Below are 13,626 nucleotides of genomic sequence, written 5' to 3'. Positions count from 1 at the left end.
CTACTGAATCAATTTCTGAAGATAGGCCTTGGGAATTTGCATTTTGTAAATTGTTTCAGATAATTAAGATGTATATACAGGTTGAGAACTATTATCTATACTTCTAGTGGATATGCTTATCACCTAAATGAACATATTTAAACTTATATTTAATCTATATTAAGTCTAGAATCAGTATCTATAGCCACCTCTAGAAGAAGAGGTACCAGCAGTTTTGCTTATCTCTTTTCACATCACCCCCACTGTGTTGTAATTTTGTAAATTCTTTCAATTTAGATGAATGTGTTGGACTCATAGACAGGAGGTCACTTTTGCAAAACTGCAAAATACAGACATGAATTAAGGTTTTTCCAAACTACGATCCCCATTACATTATTTACATGTGGAAAGGCATTAAGTCTATTTTGAGGTAAGCAGGAGCCTAGAAGAGAGGGGGGCTGTGTCCCAGGACATCTGAATAGTCTAAACACGTGTCCTTAAAATGTTTCTTATTGCTCTGCCTCACTTCCAGTGACAAAGTGGACACATTTGCAGGACTTTTGAAAATCTACTTCCCACCAGCATAACAGTAGTTTCAGTGTTTCAAAGTTAATAGCGTGATGAGGGCATTGTTATTCTGGAGAGGCATGCTGTCTCAATAAGGCATTTTGGGGATTTCTTATATAGCACAGTTTAGAATTATAGACATTTCACCTTACCTGAAACTTCTGCCCGTGCAGGTCACATTGGTCACAAACCTTTTTTGGAACTCTGAGGACACACATGTGCACTTCAACACTACCACGCATGTATATCACTTGCTTATGTGAACAGTGGATGCCAATACTCCTTTTAGGTGTTTAAGAGCAAAAGCTATAGAGGATCCTTGGGACATCTGCTCTTTTAGGTATTAAATGCTCTTATTGGTTGAAAAACCATTTTGAACCACCTATTCAGACTGATCAAATTTTACAATTAACCACATAAGATGGGGATGCTTTGTTCTTTCCTTTCTGCTTTCTCATCCCTGAGAGCTCTTACGAACCCCAGTATATTCCCAAAGTACAAGTGCTTGAGTCTGATTTATAACTAGCTTTTATTCTTTGTACATTCACATCACGATTTCAAGATGGGTGCTATAACTCTGACATCATCCCAGGTGGTAAGGAAAAAGGGGTGTCGCCAAGAAGCTCTCCTTCCAATATGTGTTCCTTTTATCAGAGAGAAAAACCAGTTTTAGAAGTGCCAGGAAGAATTCCTCTTATGTCCTATTGGCTTGAACAGGGTCATATAGCTATCTTTTCTTTTGAGGGAAACCGAGAAAGTATCTATGTAGAAGAAGAAATGAGATCACCACAATTGGCTAAGTACATTATTGCCCAAACAAACAAACAAACAAAAACCTCAAAATTCTACGGAAAAGAAAGGGGTGTGTGCGTGTGTGTGTGTGTTGGGTGGTCAGTGCTGTTTCTTTGCTTAACCTATTACTTTACATTTACATAATGTATCACTATATGCATATATATATGTATATATATATATATACATATATATATGTGTGTGTGTATACACACACACATGGCATTTGTGGATTTGATGTACTTAAGAATCACCCTGGAGCTTATATAAAAGTACAGATATTGGACTCTACATCAAGCCCGCTGAGTCTATTGGGCAGGGTTTATATGCCTGTGTTCTGAATCCTCTCCTTTTTACGTGAGATTATATTTTAAGCTTTTCTAGTGCTACTTCATTTTTTAATATACATTTATTACACAATGTGATTTTTAATGGTTGTGCAATTTTTTTATCCCAGCCTTTATACTATTATACATAATTCTGATATAAACCTCTACATTAATTCAAGCTTTTTGCATAATTAGTGTATTAGTCTGTTTCTGTTGCTTATACCAAAACATACGGAACTGGGTGGTTTATAAAGAAAATGAAATTTAATACTTACGGTTTCTGAGGCTGGGAAGTCCAAAGTCCAAGGAACACATCTGGTGGTGGCGACAGTGACCCCTCACATTGCAAGATGGTGGAAGCAGATAGAGCGGAGAGAGTAACCTCCTCATTCAGTCTCATTTTAAAACCCTCAGAACCACACCCCTGACCACCATTATTAATCCATTCACTAGGTCCTATGATCTAATCACTTCTTCAAGGCCCCACCTTTCAATTACCATAATAGGATTTCCCACCCTCAACAGTCACAGTAGGGATTTAAGCTTCAATGAGATTGGGGTGAGGGGCATTCAATCTACAGCAACTGGTAATATTTAATTTTCTGGGAAATCTCAAAAGTGAGATTATTGGATCAATGAACTTGGATAATCTGAAGACTCTTTATATCTTGCTAGAATGATTTCTACAAGCTATTTTAAGATCCAGATCTTTTATATGTTAATAAAGAGGTACATTTTCTCTAAAAGCAATGGTAGGTGCAATAAAAATAGAATATAAATATTAAAAAATTCAAAGTTCAAGATAATTTAAAACTGTTTTTCTCATAATTACCCACATGGCTATACCTCAGAGTGATGTGATTAATGAAACAGTCAGCAAGCAAAAGCATTTCTGAAATAACTTAGTTTTTATTGTATTTCTTGTGTCCTAGAAAAGGATACACTACTCAGAGCAATATATCTTACTGTTCTCTTTGCTTTTCCTCTTCTTTTGCACCCTGTGGTGCTTTTCTTCTCCATCTCTGGAGAAGCCTTACTCCGTCACTTGTGTTGGCACTCCCTCACTATCTTTTTCTGATATGGTATCACAAAAGACAGAGGATGAATCTAGTTATGGCAGAGAAGTTTGCAGAGGGCAGGGTTGGGGGAAGCCAGAGCCTCATATTAATGGAAAAGGGCAGGGAAAAATTCCGGGAGCATTCACATGTTCACAATATGTCCCTTTATACCTAGAAATCTCATCTCTCTGGCTACCTGTCCCAGATTATCTTTATTGCCAATGTTAGACCCATGGAAGGCAGGGTACAAACCCACCTCTTCTCTGTAGTATGATTAGGCTTGTTACAAGTTCATGAAATGCAGCTTCCAGGAAAGAAATAATAAACAGCTGCTCATTGTTCTTGTTAACTTAGACATATCTGGGACTCATCTGATTGTCCAAAGAGAGTTTAGCACACTGGAGTTAAAAAGAAAATAACTTTTAATAAAATAATAAACATGTCTGATGTTAAGCATTGAGTTTTGTGTTAATAGTTTATATAGTCTTATAATTTCTCAGCTTACTTTTATTACTCTTTATCACAGCACTAGAGCCCAGTATCAGTATAATTAGGAGATCTGGATTCAAGTTCTAATTCTGATTTTAAAGAGCTTTGTGACCATGGCATTTTGCCTCTCTGGGTAAAGTCTCCTCACTACCGTATAAATAAAGAAAATAGACTATGTTATCTTCAGGTCCCTTCCTACTCTAAAATTTTATTATTTTTCATATTCTTAAAGGACCTAATGGTCAAAGAGCCTGACCTATGGGTTAAGGTTATCATGAATTTTTTAGAAGTAAATCCTGTGCACATAAGGTGCAGTGAACAAGAGATTAAAAAATTCATCTCCCCACATCCTGTGCTCCCCCACAGGATTGCACTGTCTTTGGGAGAGTTATTCCTCACTTTTTCCCCTACAAATTTATGGTCAGTCAGTGCATACCTCAGAGACCTAGTTCAAAGCTCTTCTCTGGAAGGCATCCCCTTGTTAGCCTGTTTTTTATGCAGCAAATCTCACACTGGGTGAGGGAAGGTTTCCTTCCTCTCCCAATCCACTGTGCAAATCCCTGCACAATGGAATGTTGAAACCCATTACTGTAGGGAAGATACAGAATCTGATAGCATTTAAGTCCCAGGAACAACTGGGAGAGAGCTTGAAATAATATTCCTCTGTATGAAACTTGGGGCCATGCTTTCTTTCTAGGGCTGGTGTGATCCAATGGCTACAAACACTAAGTCAACCCAAATTGAATTGAATAAATGATCTCTTTTTATAAAGGTGGCACATTGAAGCATCTTCATATCATATTTAAAATTTTATGTTTGGATCCATAAATTATTAGCTGGGTGGGGTTTACGGTGAAGAGGAATATTAGAGGATGAACTGCAGAAAGTAGTAATGGGGAAAGGATGTGACCCCAAGATACGTCTCCTCCTTATTTTTTTTTTGGAAGACAGATTTCTGAGCCTTTGGGCGGGGATAGCAAAAATTTTGTTGCTGTGAAAGCTGCATTCTGTTTGGTTTGGGGTTTGCCCTGGGCCATTCTATGATCTCTCTAGATAATCACTGAAGCTAGGAAAAAGAGCAGACAATAAGGACCCAGTTAGGTGAGTTCTGAGGGACAGAGAGAAAGAAGCAGAGGTGACAGGGCAAATAGAACAGACAAGGTGAGTGCAGAATGACAAGCCACACCTGTTGAGGTGACAGAAGAATGGGGAACTAAAAAAACAGCCTGTTGGGTGGGACCCACATATTTTTCAATCAACAAAATAAATACTTTTCCTGGAGTACAGGCTAGATGTTATCTAGTTAGTCACTTGTCTTTTAACTTTAAGCTGAGCTTTCTCACCCTGCCTCCTCATACCTTTTGCCCCTATTTATTTATTCACTGAAAATTCTGCATGTATACAATACCAGCAGTGAGTTATTTACTATTACAGTCTCAGACCTCAGAGTTTTCAATCACTAATCAACCAACAAGAACAAGGTGATTTATATACAAGATACTTAGATCTATCAAGTAAGGTAGGAAAAGAGAAAGTTAGAATAACTGGCTTCCAAAATCCCTTCCAGCTCTTAACAGTACATAATTTTGCTTGTTGCTGTCCTTCCTTTACAAGCTCCATAACCTTATTTATTTATTAAGCAAACATTTAATATATGGCTTACCATGTTTCAGGCTGCCTGCTCATTTAATGTTCATAACATTAAATGGGGGTAGGTGCTATAATCCTCCTTTTATCTATGAGGAAACTGTGGCACAGAGAAGTTAAGTAACTCTCCTGATGTTACAGAGCTGGTAAGTTGCAGGGCTGAACTCTGAACAAGAGATTCCATCTCCAGATTCTATGTTTTTAACCATTTCACCATGTTGTACAGCTTTGAATTTGAATAGACATTTGTTCATAGAAAAAGAGAAAATATTTGAATGATGAACACAAAATCTAATTTATCTAATTTCCTGTTGGATAAAAGAGTTAATTTTTCTCTTATTTTTTAAACAAAAACCAGTTGCTTCTAAGTAGTTTTTGAACCTATATTATTTTAATTTTTCACTGTGCAGGAAATGAAAGCACAGGGTGAGATGAGGTAATGATTTAGGTGCTCTTTAGGATTTCTTTCAAAGCTAAGAATATATTTCTGTGAAGCCAAACAAGGTTGCTCTTGTGTTCATTTGGGCTAAAGTGACTCCCGATCTGTGATTTTCTAGGCTGTTCTGCTTGTTCTTTCATTAAACAACTACTGATGGGATGCCATTTACACATTCATACTGTGCTGGTTTAGATGGGTATACATGGAAACGTAGGCTTGGGACCTACCTTGAATGAGCTTATAACTTAATTGAGGAGAACACACACACACACCACCCTTAAATAACCCTCACAATGTAACAGCATGTAAGCACGCACCCAAACAAGAAGTTCCGGGAACCGAAAGATCCGTGGGCGGACTTTATGGATGGGCTGCATTTGGCTGGGTGGGTAAAAGGCATACTGAACGTATCCTATGCAGCTCTGCAGAGTCTCTTGTCCTCACCCATCTCTAGGACCTCCACTTCCATCCCTTTGCTCTGCCTCAGTTGCTGCTGCTGCACCTGACAGAATCTCACAACAGGTCCATGAGGTTCTACCACCTGAGACTGACCAGCTCCATGCCTGGAATCTCTGGCTCCTCCCACGACTTTGAGTTTTGTATGATATATCACACTGCTTAGCAGGGACTGTGGCTTCCTAAGCAGCTCCCAAAAGATCCAGAAAATAACAACCTAGAAGTGTGGGAAAGTTGACTTTGGTGCAAGAAAAACAGGAGCTGAAAATATTTGAGCAGAAAAGTACTCTTTCCCTTTCTTTCTTTAAGGGACTTATCTGAGACACAGTTTCTCTGACCAGCCTGTCTAGAGATGTCTTGGGTAGCTGAGCAGGTGACCTCCAAGTGAGTGGCTGAGACTCTTCAAGCTCATTGTGAAGTAGAGGCCACTATGGTTATGCATTGTCCGACATTGCTTGCCATCGCTCCGTCTCTCACTTTCCCTTTCCTTCACTCTTTTTGCCCTGGGATCACGCCTCCCCAAATAGAGTAATACCCTGTAATCTTGCCTCAGTTTCTGTTTTCTAGAACTCTTTGAGTAAGACAGAAGAGAGGACAATCTAGACTATAGAATATGCAAAGCAGTGATGTAGGCTGAGAATATTTATGTTGGAAGTAGCCAGGGTCAAGTTTTTGAGGGCCATGCTGGGTGCTTTGTGGATTCTTTGAAGGCCTTTGAGCAGAGCAGTGATATGATGCAAGCTGGGATTTAAGAAGGTAGACCAGGTTGAAATCGAAAATTCAAGTGGTGTGAGGTGGGGTAACTGGAGGCAGGAAAACTAGTATGATTTAAATGTGAGGATGAGTGTAGGACCAAGCTGTAGAAATTACTGGTAGACAAAGAATCTTAGGATGGCTAACTTGCTAAAATAGGAAGCAAAGTAATTCACTAGAAGTGAGTAAGAGGATGGTGAAATTAGAGGACTGAGGGGGAGGGGAACTTCAGTGTACCTCTTGAAGTCATGCTCCTGAGCATCCATGGTCCAGATGGGGTCACATTGTTTCTTGCTGGGCCCAGCTCGGTGTCTCTAGGTCTTTCTGCTCTCCATCAATATGCTTCCAGGGTACCTACAGAATTTCTCGCTTCATGAGTAGTCTGTGTACTACAGACATATTGCCAAAAGACTCATCAGATATTTACATGGTCTGTTCAATTTGGATTTTGTTAATTAAATATTATTAATTTTGTAAATTAATTTAAGAAATTAAAATTAACATGTTAACTTTTGTTAATTAACACTACTATCACAGGAACTGTGGTTTACAGCACTTTTAATGAACAAACACATACGCCCTGTGTTTGTATAGCAATTGGCTTTTCTTCTGGTTGTGAAGCCAGAGTAACCACAGAGCAGTCATCAAATCCTGAATTTGTCTAAATTTTGCTGTGTGCTTGAGAAGGTGGAAGTGGGCCCAGCAAGCCACGTATTTATCCTGGACCTGAAATGTGAAAGTGCTTGCTCAGATTGTTTAATTTTTTAAAAAGTCCTCAGCTACATTTAAAAATATTTTTGAATACTTTTTGAATTTTTGGGTACTTTATACACTGGCCAGTTAATGAACACTTGGGTTTTGAGTTGAAGTTCTATGAGTTCAAGATTGTTTGCTTTCCGCGAGGAGAGGCTAATGAACGTTCCTAAATATAACTCGAGTGTATTTTATATGCTGACAGAGGTAAACTATAAACTGGAGGAGACATTCTATCCATGTAGCCTATGAGTTGAGAAAATCTAGCAATCCAAAGTTGTTTAATGAGGGAAAGCTAAAGAATCCTTAAATTTACACACACACATACACAGCCAGAAATATGGAAATGGGTCCCATAAGGAAAAAGGTAATTTGTTGTACACGATGCTGTAGTTTCCAGAGTCTCCGAGTGTTGTCTGGCTGGTGACTCAGTCAAGAGTCTGCTTCTGACTCAGCTAGTTAGTCTTTCTGTGGTGGCACATGTGCAAGGCGGGTCATTTTTCAGGAGCTGGTACTCTGAAGTGGGGCCCCATGTATCTTGGTACCGAAGTGGCGATGCTCGTGCTTCTGAGGAGACAGCACTTCCTTTGAACTCCCGCAACTGCTCTTGCAGAGATTAAGCCTGACCCAAGGATGAGTGTCTCAGCAGCTTTTCGGCTGTGTTATTGGTAAAGTGTAGCTGCTTGTCATCAGTAATAACAAGTTTCAGTTTCATCACAGGAATGTGAGCCAGGTACAGCATTTAGAAATCGACCTGAGGCTTGTGGGATTCTGATCAGTGTCGTGGGTGGAAGGCTGAATGGGGCTGTGGGAGTTTCAGAAGTGGGGGGAACATTACATTTTGAAGTGATGGAGGATGGGCCAAAAAAAGCCACCTCGGCCAGGAAGTGTAAAGTACAGGGAACATATGGAGTAAAATCCAATAAGACACAGAGGTTTCTATTTACTTGTTTTTTAACTCCTGCACACAGGAGAAAGTGTGTGCCATGAGTTGGCTCTTTTAACCATCTGAGGTGCCTAGGCCATAGCTTTGCACACTACTTAAAATGTTACCATGTCATCAAGCCTCTTCAGGCTTACTTTCCAGTTACTTCCAATCTTTTCACACATCAACTTACCTCTGTCCCTGACCTGTGGGCTCTGCACCCTTGCCCAGGCCCACCAGGATTTGGATTTGGTCCATTCATCACGGTTCTGACCTGGAATCCTCATAGGATGCTGCCCACGATAATTGTCTCTTGACATCATAAATCTCGTTCATGGGCTAGGAGTTTCCTGTATCTGAGCTTTTCCCAGGACACACGTGTCCAATGTTTATTGCTCCCCTGGTGCTGTTAAGAAGGCATTCTTCCTATGAAGAAAACATAGAAGTGAAATAAAATAAAATGTGACCAACCCACCCACCCACTGACTGAAATCTCCAGAGCATCCTCACGAATGCAGGTTTCTTGAGTTTCTTACTAAGATGGGTCACTGCTCCATCAAAGATAAGTACAAGGATTGAACCCACAGACCTGGGTTAAGTAGCCTGGTGCAAATTTCAGATAAACTCTTGTCTCTGTTGTACTAACGACAAATAAAATGGGAGAGTGAAGAATAGAAATGGGTTATGCTACAGTAGGCTGGATTTGAATTAGACACGGGAAAGTTGGAGAGATGCAGGACCATGGGACCAAGTACAGGTTATTTTTCCCATTCCTTAAAACAGCCTTTCCTCAATTTATTTTTCTCCATAGAAATTATTCCCATCGGGCACATTCTATATTTTACTTGTTCATTATTTGCTTCCCCCAGCTAGAATCTAAACTCCACGAGGACAGGGATTTTTGCCTGTTTTGTTCACTGTTGTCTCCCCATTTCCCAGAACCATAACTGGCACAAGGTACATGCTCAATATTTATATACATATTTACATATATTTATAAATATTTATTGAATGAATGAATGGATATACTCTCTGTATTAGTCCATTTTTGTTGCTATAGCAAAAATACCTGAGACTGAGAATTTATAAAGAACAGAGGTTTATTTGGCTTACGATTCTGGGACAGCTGCAACTGGCTGCAGTAGGCTGTTTCTACTTATGGTGGAAAGCTGCAGGCAGCTGGCGGGTACAAGCAGATCACATGGTGAGAGGAAGTAAGAAACAGAGAGAGAAGGTGCCAGGGTCCTATAAACAACCAGCTCTTGTGGGAACTAATAGAGTGAGAACTCACTCATTAATCCCCCCCCCCCCACCCAGGGAGAGCATTAATCCATTCATGAGGGATTCGCCCCCATGACTCAAACAGCTTCCAACACTGCCACATTGGAGATCAAATTTCCACATGAGTTTTAGAGGGAATAACACATCCAAACTCCGTCACTCTCTAATAGAAAACCTTATTTATTTATTGGTCAGCCTGATTGCTTCTGTCCTCAAACATACTAAATTTATTTATCTTCTAAATAATTCCTTGTGCTATTTACCTGAGTAGAACTTTCTACCTTCTCATCAACTGTCCCATTGGGTCCTGGTCAGGTTGCATTACCATTGGGAAGCTTTCCTCAGCATCTCAGGCCATAGTAATCACTAGTCTCTCAGCTCTCCTGGGATTCTTGCTGCTTGTGCCATTCATCTTTGGAAGTATCACAACATCAGAGGCTGGTATGCATTACTGTTCAATGCCTTCTTCTGACCCTATCTCACCCTTTCTGAACTTCAACTCCTCCTACCATCAGTAGTATGTTCCTTAGCCCTTAACAGGTGTCTGCTTTAGGGTTGTGCATTTTTCTCATTCATGCATTATTTAATCATTCAATGCATACTCCTCTAACACCATGAGTGTTACACCATAAGAAATAGAATTGAATTAGACCCAACACAAGCCCTTAAGGAAATCATAATCTACTGTGATCTAGAGTATAAACTAATTAAAATTTAAACTCCTTGAAGGTAGAAACATCTTAAAGTATTTTCTTTTGTATGTGTTCCCATCATGCCTCAAATAATGCTAGAAGTACCTAAGTACAGTGAGCTCAATCAATGTACTAAATGATGGAAGAACTTTCGCATTGACAGGAATTTAGATTTATTCTGATCCAATCATCTCATTTTATGGGCAAGGAAACAAAAAGAGTGGTTGAACAACTTGCCTGTCACTTAGCTTACTAGGTGAGGATCTAGGTTGAGAGAAACCATGGTCCTTGACTTCAAGGTCAAGTACGTTTTTGCTACATCTGTGTATCATTGTTAAAAAGACAGCACAGGAAAGCAGGCTGATTTATGTAAAAATAACTGTTGAAAAGTATTGATTGAAATTCTAAAGGGCTGATATCAATAAAGTGAAATATCTAATATGAAAGTGATTAACTTCCATGGATGCTTTCTTTAGTTAGAATTAGAGGGTATACAAGATGTGCTGGGAATAAATGCATCTCACCAAATGTAAAATTCTTTGTGGTCACTAGAGTGTGACCTTGTAGCCTCCAGTAACAATCCAGTAGTTACTGCCGGGACCACTGCCTGAGATATCTAGAAGCACTGGTGATTCTATGTTGGCTATTCCTGGCTGCAACTCACTGACTCCCATCTCTTACCTTACCATCTTTGCTTCTGTTTAGTTAATAGACACCCTTGGGAAGTGAGAAACTGAGTCCCCCCTCAGGGGACTCAGCTCCCTGCCTTCTCTTGGGCCATCTTGAGATTGCCACATCAGCAACGACAAGAATCTCGCTAATTTTGACTTGCATGCTCAGTCCCTCTTCTGGGTCTAGGATCTTCATTCTCGGCCAGGATAAGCCCTCATTCACTTTGTACTTCTTTTAAATTCCAGGTGGTATAGTAGTTGGTACATGAAGAGAAGATTTGGTGACAGAGTGGGCTTTGTCCAAAGTAGATTTTAACAGGATTTCGAAGTAGATTTTCCCATTATCAAAATCTGATGAATTTTGAACTGTAGGTGAGTTATAGTACCTCTTTGAATTTAATTCTGGCAGAGTGTTTTCAATGGGAATCTTGCGTGGAGAAAACCAGACTAAATATATCTGCAAACATAAATTCATGCATAACGTATTGCTGAGAGCTGTATATTTTCCATAAAAGAGTGGGGTTAAAAAATTGTTAGCTTACCAAATCAAAACCACATTGAGATATCATCTCACCCCAGTTAGACTGGCTATTATAAAAAAGACAGAGAATAGCAAATGCTGGTGAAGATGTGGAAAAAGGGGAACCCTTCTATACTGTTGGTGGTATTGTAGATTAGTGCAGCCATTATGGAAAACAGTATGGAGGTTCCTCAAGCAACTACAGATAGATCTACCATATGATCTAGCAATCCCACTACTGGGTATATACCCAGAGGAATGGAAATCATCATGTCAAAGGGATACCTGCACTCTCATGTTCATCACAGCTCTATTTACCATAGTAAGATATGGAACCAATTTAAATATCCAATGATGGACTGGATAAGGAAAATGTGGTATATCTACACAATGAAGTACTACACAGCCATAGAAAAGAATGAAATTCTGCCATTTGCAGTGGCACGTATGAGCTTGGAGAAAATTATGTGAAGTGAAATAAGTCAAGCACAAAAAGAGGAATACCACATGTCCTCAATTATAAGTGGGAGCTAAAATAAACAAACAAACAAACAAACAAATAAATAAATAAAAAGAAAGAAAAAAGAAATAACAATTACAATAATATGTTGGACTTTCAGAAGAAGAGAACAGAACTATGGTTACTAGAGGTGGGAAAGAGAGAGAGGGAGGGGAGTTCTCAAGAAATTGGTTAATAAACACAAAGAATGATTATGTTTTGTAATGATGAATATGCTAATTAACCTGATTTGATCATCACACATTGTACACAGGTATTGGTATTTAACTCTGTACCCGCAAATATGTGTAATCAATTATATTTCAAAAAAATTAAAAAAAAATATTAGCTTACCCTAGAGACCTGGGAGTAGGAGGTGAAAGAAAATTCTGGGAGAGCTAGTTGCAAACCAGAGGAATGTGGTATCTTTTTTACTTTTTCCTGGTGGTCATCACATACTGTATGACAAGTAAAGATTGACTTCCACACAGAGATGGAGCATTTCTCAAAGATATTAGGGAGATTCCTTGCATTGATCTAGGATAAGAGTACTCTTTTTCCTTTAATCCAATTTTTAGAAAATGGCCTGTGACTTTTATCTTCATAGGCTGGTGGTTGTTTTCCACAAACAAAAACCCAGTAGGCCAGATTTGGTTTAATGTTCTGGGAGGATCCAGCTGTGGGAGAAATAGAAAACTCCACCACCCAAGGGCGTATGAGGCTGCACTAGATTTAAAGGACAGAAGTCAGGACCAATCAAAAGGCACGGAGACACTGGAGTGAAGTGCTGATTTGGAAGCCTGATTTATGTGTGGGTGTTGCTGGCGTGGCATGTGGACAGGCATCCTGGGGCAAACTTCGTTCTTTCGTCGTTGAAGTACACCATGTGCCAGTCTCTGTGCGTAGCTTCCTTTCTAGATGAGAGGGGACTGGCAGCACTTGGGCTGGTGACTTGCTCGTGACCAAAGAGGCTGAACCACTGTACTTCAGTGACGGTGGTGAGATGGGGGAGGGGGGTTCTTTGTACATTGAGCATCTTATCTCCCAATATGGAATCAGCAACAGTATTTAAATCTTGATTTTTTTTTTTTTTCAAATCAAACACTGGCAATTTCTCTTAAATCACAGAGCCAATGACTTATTTTCCTGCTATACAATAGTGTTCAACCAGATTATGTAACACTGCAAATAACAGTGAATTAATTGTAAATTAATATAATTTTTGTAAATTTCTGTAAATTGTGTCTCTCCAGACCTGAGGGAGATTGGTTTTTGCTGGTGCTCAAAGGCTATAGAAGAATTCTAGTTTTTAGTTCTTAGATGAGCTAGAACTGGTGATGACTCTACAGCTAAACTGAGACAAACTGCCTTCATCTTAAGTGACCTTTTATAGAAAATATCTATATATCTTTCCTATATTATTAGAGTACATAAGTGAGCTGGAGGGCACAGCAGGCTCATACTTGTTGCACATTGTTGCTTGAGGAAGAAGCAAGCAGGTGACCTTATCCTTATGGTGCTTGGTGAAGCAATAAATGCTGTGGAACCAATGTTATAAAAACTGGTGCCCCTATAACCTATTCTAAGCATCTGGTCTGCATCTAAGTCTAGCCCAGACATAGTTTGAAACAAACAGGGGAGTCATCTAATGTGATATTGTGACCCACCCCCATAGTTTCTTCCTACTCTTGTAAACAGGCAGGTTTGGAATTCAAAAATAGAATTCTTTTAAATCTGGGATTCTGGGTCAAACTGTACCCACCACATTTCCAAGGA

This window comes from Cynocephalus volans, chromosome 1, assembly GCF_027409185.1.
Source record: "Cynocephalus volans isolate mCynVol1 chromosome 1, mCynVol1.pri, whole genome shotgun sequence".
Lineage (NCBI taxonomy): Eukaryota > Metazoa > Chordata > Mammalia > Dermoptera > Cynocephalidae > Cynocephalus > Cynocephalus volans.
The sequence above is the reverse complement of the archived record's forward strand: the minus strand, read 5'-3'. Positions refer to the sequence as shown.